The sequence below is a fragment of the Gavialis gangeticus genome, unplaced genomic scaffold (assembly GCF_001723915.1).
Source record: "Gavialis gangeticus isolate Ggan-Ray unplaced genomic scaffold, GavGan_comp1, whole genome shotgun sequence".
Taxonomy (NCBI): domain Eukaryota; kingdom Metazoa; phylum Chordata; order Crocodylia; family Gavialidae; genus Gavialis; species Gavialis gangeticus.
This window is the reverse complement of record NW_017729032.1, coordinates 143,907,966-143,918,834: the sequence shown is the minus strand read 5'-3', so window position 1 is coordinate 143,918,834 and position 10,869 is coordinate 143,907,966.

Below are 10,869 nucleotides of genomic sequence, written 5' to 3'. Positions count from 1 at the left end.
AGCCCGCCGGGACCCCCTGCCCTGCCCCTTGTCCCTTGTCCCTGCCCCGGCACACGCAGGGACACATGCACTCTGCACATGTGCCCCCCCACCCACACACACATGTGCGCCCTACACACACACACACACACACGTGCACTCCACCTGCACACACAACTTACACGCACGTGCACCTAGCGCACGCGCACACCCCCCCACATACACACATATGCACCTGATACTCACGCGTGCAGGTTGTGCATGCGCCTTGTACACATACAAATGCACTCTGCACACACGCCCTGCACGTGCACCTGATGCACACACGCACCCTATATGCACATGTGCTACATCCACCTACGCCCACTACATGCATCCTACATATGCACATTCATGCATCCTGTATGCATGTGTACATGCATCCTACACGTATGTGCATCCTACACCCGCTTACACGTACTCTGCATGCACACACACACACACACACAAACACACATGTCCATGCACATGCACACACACCATATACTCCTCCCCTCTCAGAAGTGAATTCTTCTCCCCATCAGGGCCCATCCTTCCCTTGCCCATCCTTGCTTTGCAACCCCTTTGCTTGCCCACAGCCAAGGGAGGCCTTAGAATCACTGCATGGGACAGGAGTGAGCAACTTGCGCCAAAGTTGTCTGAGAAGGGAAAGAAGACCTGGCAGGATGGGGATGGGGGGCTGCTAGCAACACTCAGGCAGTGCCTGCCTGAGCCTGGCTGTCCCTTGCCTGGGCAGCACTCGCATTTCAGCATGGGGTGGCACAATTCATTTCTCTCCCTGCGGATGCTGCCTCATGCAGATTGCAGAGGTTGTTTGCTGTTGCTCTTGGCCTTCCTCAGCCTCTAAGGACCCCCTTGGCTTTAGGCTTTGTGGAAAACTAGAGCCTTTTTGGTGTCAGCTTGCCAGGGCGTCTAAAGTGACTGGTCTCTGAGGGCAGCGTGCTTGAGGCAGGCATAGACAATAGTGGCTAATGTGAAGCGTTTGAAACACAGCCGTGGGTACTGCATGCTCCCAAACTGTTATAATACCGTGCTGCATAATGAGCTCGCTTAGGAAAAGAAAAACCAACAAGGAACGTGCTTTGGCATCTCATTGCAAATCGTGTCGGGTTGGCTTGTCTCTGCTGTTAGATTTGAAGGTACATGTAGCTGTATGGATGTGTCATTCTGTACCCTAGCCTATGGAAGTGTCATTTGGTACCAGAATAGCTGTTCTAGACTATTACCATTTCTGTATCACTTCATTGTTTAAACAGGATTTTTAAAAGAAACTGTGATTTCCCAGCATGATTTGTAAACCCTGTATACAAATCTGTCTTGCCACAATCGGGAGTCAATTTGGGGACCTCTTGTAAGTTTCTTTGTGCTTTGGGCCGTGGCTTAGAAGATGTGTGAGAATATTATTTTCTAAGTTGTTCCTAGATGAAATGTATGAGACCAGTCTTGCTGTCATTTGAAGTAAAAGTAGGGAGTTCTTCCATGCAGTATAATGTAATAGGAGCATCACTCAGGATTGATGCTTGGCTGCTGTGAGGGAAAGTGTCTGATTTGCTGGTGTTAGACCTACCTTTGCTGTTTGTGTAATTGAATGCATGAGCCAGGAGGGATGGAGATTTGGCTTCTGAATGCTTTAAGTTGCTCTCCTGGCTCCCTGACTACTGAAAGAATTTCCTTGTGTAAAGAGGATCCCTGAGCGGCGCTAAAGTGGCATAGATACTCTGTGCTATCCACTGCCAGGCCGTGACAGAGGGAGGCATAACAGGTCTTGTTGATATTTAGTTGCTTGACTATCCCAGTGGAGCTGTAGGCTTTAAAACATATCTTTAGATTGGAAATCAAGCAGCTCTCAATTATGACAGAGTTTGACATGGCTCCCAGACTGAAGGAATACAAAAGTGAATTAAAACCACTTCTCACCAATCCCTCCAGCTCCATGATGTATGTGTCAGGTGCAGTTGAGGACCTAGCTCTGAGTCTCCCTGTTATATAGGGTAAATACTTAGGAAACATTTACTTAGTCCATTAATCCTGCAGTTAAGGGTAATCTTATTAGTTTTTTCTTCAGTTTGTGGGGTGGGATAAATCCAACTGCACACACATTCAAAATCAACCTCCTCTTCAGAACCATGATCCCCAGTAGAGTATAACTCATTTACTACATAAAAATAAAATTGCACTTTTTGTACAATATTGCAGTGCATGTTAGAAGGAACTTGCAATCAGCTGTCCAATCTCACTCCTTTTGAAATCAGTGGCAGGGGTTTTAGTGACTTACATGAGAATGGGATTTATTCCTCCCTGTTGTTCAATATTATGTAATTTGATATAAAAAATGTCATTTGAATCTTTACTAGAAGGTCTTGGAAAAGAAGCAGCTGACGAATTCGAGTTGTTTCCTACCTCTAATGTCATATATTTAAAGATGCATGCAATTACTTTTTAAAGCTACGTAGATTCTGTTTTACCATATTTTAGCATGGAGGCAGACAGAAGGTCAGGGCTGAGGTTTCCTGTGGAGTTTTGTAGCCCTAATAGACATTTCAGTTAGTTAACTTTTTTTTTTTTGACAAAAGTGAATGAGGATTTCCTTGGGACTCATTCCAGGGTTTTGTAGTTGTGCCTGCAGGAAATGATGGGGAATTTTGTAAATATGTGTGGTTTTTGGTAGGTTCTTTTTTGATAAGTGGTAGTGTAAGAGTGGTGTGGTAGCTGTGATGGTCCAGAAAGACAAGAATTTCTTAGGATGATATCTTCTATTGGAATCAAATGTGTAGTTGGGATAGCATTAGACAAGCTTTTGAGTGCAAGACCTGCATTTGAAAGCTTGTCCCACCTCTTTAATTGGACCAATTGTGTAGTTGGGATAGATATCATCCTAAGAAATCCTTAATTTTTGATTTTTATTTGTAATAATTGCCATTTTGAAATTTGACTGTGAAGTATGTTTTTGGTTGTTTTTTTTTCTAATTTTTTTAGGAGGGATGGGGAGAGGATAGGTCTTTATATATTAGGTAACATATGCTACCTTGATGATCTAGTATTTTAATGATCCCCACTAATTCACTTAAAAAAATAGCCCTCCATCTTTAGGAACTATTCAGTTACTTAAGGATAGGCACGTTACTTCATGATTTCAGAGTAACTCTTGTGACCAGACTTTATGAATTATATAGCTAAAAATACTGTACACACTGAATGTGAAACTCCTTTGATCATGTGAATATGTTTTGATTGGGAATACTCTGTTCTTATGGAAACTGGGAACCACTGTGGGCCCTGAACAAGGTTATACGAATATGTAATAAACCGGCATCTCTACCATGAAGAATTCATAATCTAAGGCCAGGTATAGACATTTCACTTTTACCAGTACAAGTGATCGGAAACTGATCTACACCCATAACAGAACAGAAGTTCAGCACACGTAGACTGGTTTAAAAATGGCTGGGCTAAGCACACATAGACAGCACACACAGACTGGTCTAGGATTTGCCCCCCTCCCCAAGGACAAACGTGTATTCTGTTTGCTGTGATCTAAACTACATTGATTACAGAAAACCATGTAACTTTAGTTTGATTCTGCCTTGGGCTAACTTGCCTAAGTGAAACAAGATGCAGTAGGTGAGTGTGGTACACAAGTTTGTGACAGGGAGACTAAAATAACTAATTATGATAGGAACACATGATTATGTAGACTGCATGCATTATTTGCAGGCTTGGATTTTTAGTTCTATTACTATCAAAGATTATTTTTTTAAGATTATCAAGTCCCTATTGTAGCTATAACCAAAATGTGTTGCACAGTAAAGCACGTGTTAATGTAGAAGCACATTATACAGCTGTTTTACAAGGGTGCTTACTTTGACTGACCAACACTTTCATGCTGGTATTTTTCCTCAACCCTCTTTATCTATCTCAATTTGATAGAAGATAATAATATGGCTCACCCTTAGAGTCACATTCTGGCTTTTATGATTAACGACTACAGTCTTTTCCCTTGCTTCAGCTAATGAGTGCCTGAGCTGAGTGCTTCCATGAAACTGTTTGTTTAGCCTTTTGAATGACCTCACAGTTTTATCTTGGAAATCAATGCAATGTTCCTGATCCTTACAAGGTTTATTACAGTGAAAGAAAGTCTGAACTAATCTGCTTTTAAAAAAACAGCAGGGGAGAGTAATCCTCCTTAGAGCTGCTGAGACAGCTGACTGCCAAGCTTTCCTGAAAACCAAATACAGCACCTCTATCTGCATTAAACAATGGATGGTATAGAAGTGCTTCAAATTAGGCTTTTAGCAGCCTGACTGTAAAACACAGTTATGTCTGTTCTTTATGTTAAGTATGTCTTTGACACCTTGCCTGTCTTTAACATTGTCAAGTGGTTTCTTACTTCACCACTTACTCTAGACTTAATTTTCTCAGAGTTGAAGTGTAGATTAAGTGCAAATTACACTACAGGTTTCCCTTGCTCTATGTGATACATATATTCCTGTCCTTGTACAGATTTCAGTCACTTTTATTTTGGCAGGTGCAGTATCAAAAATGAGGCATGATTACTTTTAGTTAGGAATGAACGCAGTTTATAGGTATAGTTGATTGAACTTGGAAGGGCTACAGTCAAAGCTCTATCAAGCTCTATCAAAATTTATTATGGCTAAGAAGATCCCCAGACTGAAAAGTTGGATGCAGAGGTGTGTTCTGTCAAAATTTTAATTAATCTTAAAAGAAAGAGAAAAGTCAGTTAAAGCCTTGGTAGAGAAACTCATGCTTTACTATAGTATTCATACACTTAGGGCAAGGTTTTTAATTTTTTTTTTTAATATTTTCTTCCTTGCATCTCCCCAGATTTCAAATTGTGTTTTTCAAACTCACAATGGTTACTATAAAGTGAATAAATCTGGGGCAGAACTCCGGGTTTTTTGTACTGCTTTATCTTGTCTTTAGCAGCTATTTTTCAACAGCCTTATAAATAGTTAATAACATTCTACTGAGAGTGCTGAAGCCTAGCCCAAAAGGGAGTTGTCATGACTTGGAATTGCAGATTTATTTCTAGGATTGGCCAAACTCTAGAAATATTCAAGATATCCTAGGGTATATGGTGGAATTTGCTGCTTTAGAGCTTTGGAAATGACTTTTACCTGTAGAGTATATCTTAATGAGACACATTGGATTCTGTTCACATTTAATTGTGTGACCTTGGACAAGTCATTTACCCTCTCTTTGCTTGAGTTTCAGTCTATAAAAAAGATGATAGTGTATTTCCCACCTTTGTAAAGTGTTCTGGAGTAATCTGATTAAAGATGCTACGTAAATGCCAAGTATCATAGGTACTTTATTATAAAAGGGCTTGGAGCGGACAGAGTGCACAAGAAGAATAAAGGAGAAGGAAGCTCAGACATGGGTAGAAAGGATGCCCAAGGGGAGAGTGGTTTATAATGGCAGCCCTATTACATACAAGGTTATACTATATTGGCTCTTCTGCTTGCAGTTGCATATAGAACTGAGTAGGAAATTCAGAATTTTTCAAAAGTGACTCCCTTATTCCTGAGATTTTGATTTTTTTCTTAAAATTTTAAGAAATTATATGGGGGCATCAGTCAGGTAACAGCCAACTACCAAGCAGCTACGTGCACATGACTCGGTATCAAATTCTGCAAGACCAGAGTACCACCACACACCTCAATGCCTTTTGTTCTACACATCTTTGACTTGTCTTTTCTAACATATACATTGCCAATATGTCTAGCAAGCAAAAAAGATGTACTAGATTTTATCAAATTAGTAACATCTTCAACATATGTAATACTTTTTCACCTCATATGATTCCAAGGCTGTTGAATAACAACTTTGTCCTTTATAACTCACCTTTTGTCTGAAGAGCGCAAAGCGTCTAAGAAGAAAAAGTGTTATTAACTGAGGTTTGCAGAAGGGGAATTCAGTGTTCCAAATATTCATGCTGCTTGTTCAAGGTCAGTGGTAGAGCAGCGGATGTAAACAATAGACAGCATTTGGAACAATACCTACAACAACAAAACCTTTTGGGTAGTTCTTCCTGTTAAGACAGTGTGAGAGAGAGAACAAGCGCAGTTGACAGATGTTAGACACATCATTTAGTGCACTACTGGAAGGCACTCGGATTCTAAGGAGATGAGTGTGATATATGAACAGATATAGACGAGAATGCATAAATGGGGCAGAACACTGATGCTTGCTGAGTTGTGGAATAACTGACACTTACCTGTTTTTTCACTGCATGGTTTTTTAATGTGTCAGAGTTGTAGGGCGAACATCTGTAGTTGACAAGCCTCTTCTCCTATAAGAAAGCTCAGTACCCTGGGATTTTTTTGAATTTCTGCTAGTGAAAGGAGTAGCTTTAAATTGTGGCCATGGCTCCATGGGTGAAACTTTATAGATGATTTATTGAAGCAGCATTTTATTTGGATGTCAGGTGCACATCCAAATACTTTCTGTTTGTGTGGTCAAACTTGAGCCTCCTGTAGAGTGAAAGTTGAAGTAATGCTGCAGTACTTTGCTTTCCTTCCATCTGTATGGATATTTTTCTGTGAGGGTTGCTTGGCTTGAGGAAGCAAATATTTGCATTTCCGGCTCTTGGAGGGCTAGTTATTCTTGGACGACAAAGGGTTTTTTTAAAAGGACTCTCAAAGCTTGGCTTAACATTTTATATATCCAGATCTCACACCTTGTACCTTACTGTCTTCCTGAGATACTTAAGGCAGGCAAGGTTCTTTGGGTAAATGTGATATCTTTTATTAGACCAACTAAATAATTGGAAAAAGATTCTTTACAAGCTTTCGGGCACAAACACCCTTCTTCAGGCAAGGGTGACTCTGCTGATGTTTTGAGTTCTCCCTAAAGGGCATTCTTCAGACCACGAAAGCTAACCTGTATCTTAAAGCATGTTTTAAAAAAATACAACAAGAAACTCTGGGGATTTCAGTTGCATTTTTATGTCCCAATCCCATTAAAGAGCGAAAGGTGTGGCAGCATAAGCATGTGTGTTGAAGGACAAGGGGGAATGCTGAGGAGATGAATCAGATGAATTCACAATACCCAAACCATTATATATTCAAGAATGTTGTTGTTACAGATACCAACTTTAAATCCTTTTTTTTTTGCAACGCTCCCTTCCCCCCCTCCCCCCAAAAAACCAACCCCAAGACAAAACAAAAAGCCAACCAAATAGTTTTCAGGTATTGATATTACTGTTGAGTAATAGGGAAATGTTTGAGGTTTGAAGTGTTTTTGTAGCGGTGATTGTCCTAGAAGTATATATGAGGTGAAGATTTTTGTGATATCTTTTACTGGACCATCTGTACAGTTGGGAGAGTTGCTAGACAAGGTTTTGGACATCAAGTGCTGTTCTTCAGGTGACTTTGATATTAGATTAATTTTGATATGTTTGATGAATTAGACATGGAATATTGCTGACACTTTCCTTGGAGTTTACTTCGGATTACAATCACTAACAGTAGTCCGGGTCAAAGTGAACGTAGAATAGAGAGAGCCGTAGAAGGACTTGGAACACTGGCTATACTTAACCAGTGTATATAGTTGCTATATTTGTCTGTGAATCACTGGTGACCACGCTAACAGAAACTGTAAGTGATGGTACTGGAAACAACGGTTGCCAACTTGTTTGGCCATGTAAACAAAATCTTTAAAGTGTGATGAATAGTATCAGTACTACTAGGACTATAGTACATTCTTCTCAATACTTCAAGTTTAGGTGTATCAGCATTTAGTTAATGTTGCTCAGTAAACAGCTACTTGCTCAATCTAAGTTAGCGTACCTACTGCACAGATAGGCGTTCTAGATGTAATGGCTGTGCATACCCTTATAAGCTAACTCCAATAACATTATTGGTGGTTTTTCTCATTTGGGAGGCAGGCTGACTCAGGAGGGGTCTATGATTAATTTAAGTAGTGAAAAAGAGTCTTAACGAAATAGCCTAGCAAGTGGTAAATGGAGAAAGCTGCATGACCTTGGATCTACCTCAATTCTTGCTGCTTCCAGGAAGAAAACAAGAGGTACTAGTGTGCAGTGTAGGAGCAGGATGCTTTTCTCCTATCCTGGCTGGTCTATTTTCAGTATTTTTCACTTTTGGCTTTTACAAATCATGTCTTTTCTTGGTGTTACTGATCCCTTGATCCTTATAATCAATTGACACTGTCATACAACAGTAACACTTGCACTCCTGTTTGTTCCTCTTTGCAGAAAGTATCCTTTTTTATTGCTCCAAGAAAATAATGAAAATTTTCTTTAAATATATTTAAATACATTAAGAAACTTTAACTGTGTGTGTAACTGCACACTTGATGTGCAATCACTCACTGGTTGGATGAAATCATAGAGTAGTCTATCGCAGGCTTGATGGTTTTAATTCTTTTTAAAAGACTAGTTTAAAAATAAAATTGCATATAAATATTGAAGTACTTAGGTTAAACCTAGTAGATTTGGGTTTTAATACCTTTGTTCTGTTCCTTGTAAATCTTTAGATTCCAGTCTGGATTTTCATCTTCCTGTTTTATCAGCATAGTTTTGATTTTAATGTAATTTCCATTGCCCTGTTTTTTGTTTTTGTTTCTGGCTATGGAATGGCAACATTCTTTGAAAAGTCTGTTCACCTGTGAAAATAATACTAAAATTTCCACAGTAGATCACTATCTTGTCCTGCTTTGAAGATGACAGAGTTAAGTAAGCCTATGTGAAGATGGATCAAGAGAGAACATTATGGTACATATTAATTTTTAAAGAAATAAATGGAGTGCTGTTTTCTTCTATTCTGTTAATAACTTGGTGTTGTTTGATGAAATGAGACTTTAAATTGGAATTCTCACATATGCGTGAGATGATTATCAGGAATGGAAGTGTTCTTTTAGATGTAAAACTATTTCCTGTTTTTGATGCACACGAATAGCATCTCATTTTGGAGATGCCTTGATGGCATCAGGTTAGTGAAGCACTTGCTCCTCTGTCTGCTGTCAGCTGGGGTTTGATTTACCGTACAAGTGAAATAAATGCTGTTTGTGGTTTAGCGTGAGTGTATTTCCATGTGTATAGTCAGTAATTATGGGAAGAGATTTGTGCTTAGAATGTCTCTCCATTATTAGAACAACATGCAAAAGACACCGACTTGATCAAGTTAGCATTAATATTTCTTTTCAAGCCTTTCCAAAACTGGGTACAAAATCATGCATAATTTTCTTTTGTGAATTGTAAAATGACCTGCTTGCATGAGAGGATAAACCTGGTTTTCAGTTTAAGAAAATGTTCATACTGAATAGAGTGCTAGCTAGATTGCTATCAAAATGCTAATGACTAGCACCACCTCTTCAACTCTTGTCTGAGAGAGAGCTAGAATAAACACCGCCTATGAATAATATTGATTTTAATATTATTAATATTTCAATGAGATTTAAGGATCTTTTGCCTGGTGGGTGGAAGTTTGATGCTTTATTTGAAGTGGAGGTTGAAGGAGGTAGATATTATATCCCTTTTGTAGCCAAAGATATTGTAACCCTACCAAAACAAGAAATGGGGCTGAGCTTGGGATACTTCATTTTGTTCTTTTTATAAAGAAGCCAATGTGTGTGTTCTGTAATTTTTTTTCTAAACAGATAATTAAACTTCTGTTAAGTATGTGGGATAATATTATTTAATGCGTGTTTATTTTAGATTTGGTTTCAACTAATTTAGCCTAAAAACCCTTTTTTTGAGTTAATGTAGTGAAGACAGTTTTATATATTTTTTATTTGTAATCACCTGCCTTTTTAGGCTACCTAACTGCTTATACAGTATGAAAGGCTTATTATTGTAACTTATTGCCACATTTTTATCTGCTTAACCACACCAATGTATTTTCTTTTTACATTGATTATTTGAACATAATACGTATAGAATTTTAGTCTTTTCATTCTTTATTTCAGGTGATTTTTTCTTTTTCATTTTCTTTACCATAAATAGTGGATCACTTCTGTTATCTGTATCATGTTTTGTATTGGTTCTATGTACAATGTACAACCATGCAAAGTTTCCAGGAGTTTCTTTGTTTCTTACTATGACAAAGGTGACAGGCTCTTTGGATGGGGAAGAGCAGTGGATGCAACATGTTTTGATTTAGCAAGACTTTTGACACCGTCTCCCATGGCAGTCTCATGAGTAAACTAAGGAAATACAGACTAGATGAAAGCACTATGAAGTGGATATATAACTGGTTGGTTCCTTGTACTCAAAAAAGAATCATCAATGGCTCAATGTCTAGTTGGGAGAAGGTATTGAGTAGGATTATCCAGGGGTCTCTCTTGGGTCCAATATTGTTTAATATCCTCTGTAATGATTTGAAGGATGGGATTGAGTGCATGCTTAGGAAATCTGCAGATGACACCAAGTTGGGTGGAACTGAAGACACTCGGGAGGATATAAGTAGGATTCAGACCTGGATAAAGTAGAAAAATGGTCCAAAATCAATCTGATGCAATTCAACAAGAACAAATGCCAAGTCCTTCACTCTTGACAGAATGAACCCATGGACACAGACTTGGGGAAGGACTAACTAGGTTGCAGTACTGCAGAAAAGGATATGGGGTTTACAACGGACCATAAACTGAATATGAGCTAGTATTGTACTCTTGTTGCAAAAAAGGTCTAGAGCAGGAGAATCACTTCCCTTTATGTGAAGGTAACACTCCTATTAATACAGCTGTATTAATAGGAGTGTTACCTTCACATAAAGGGAAGTGATTCTCCTGCTCTAGACCTTTTTTGCAACAAGAGTACAATACTAGCTCATATTCAGTTTATGGTCCGTTGTAAACCCCATATCCTTTTCTGCA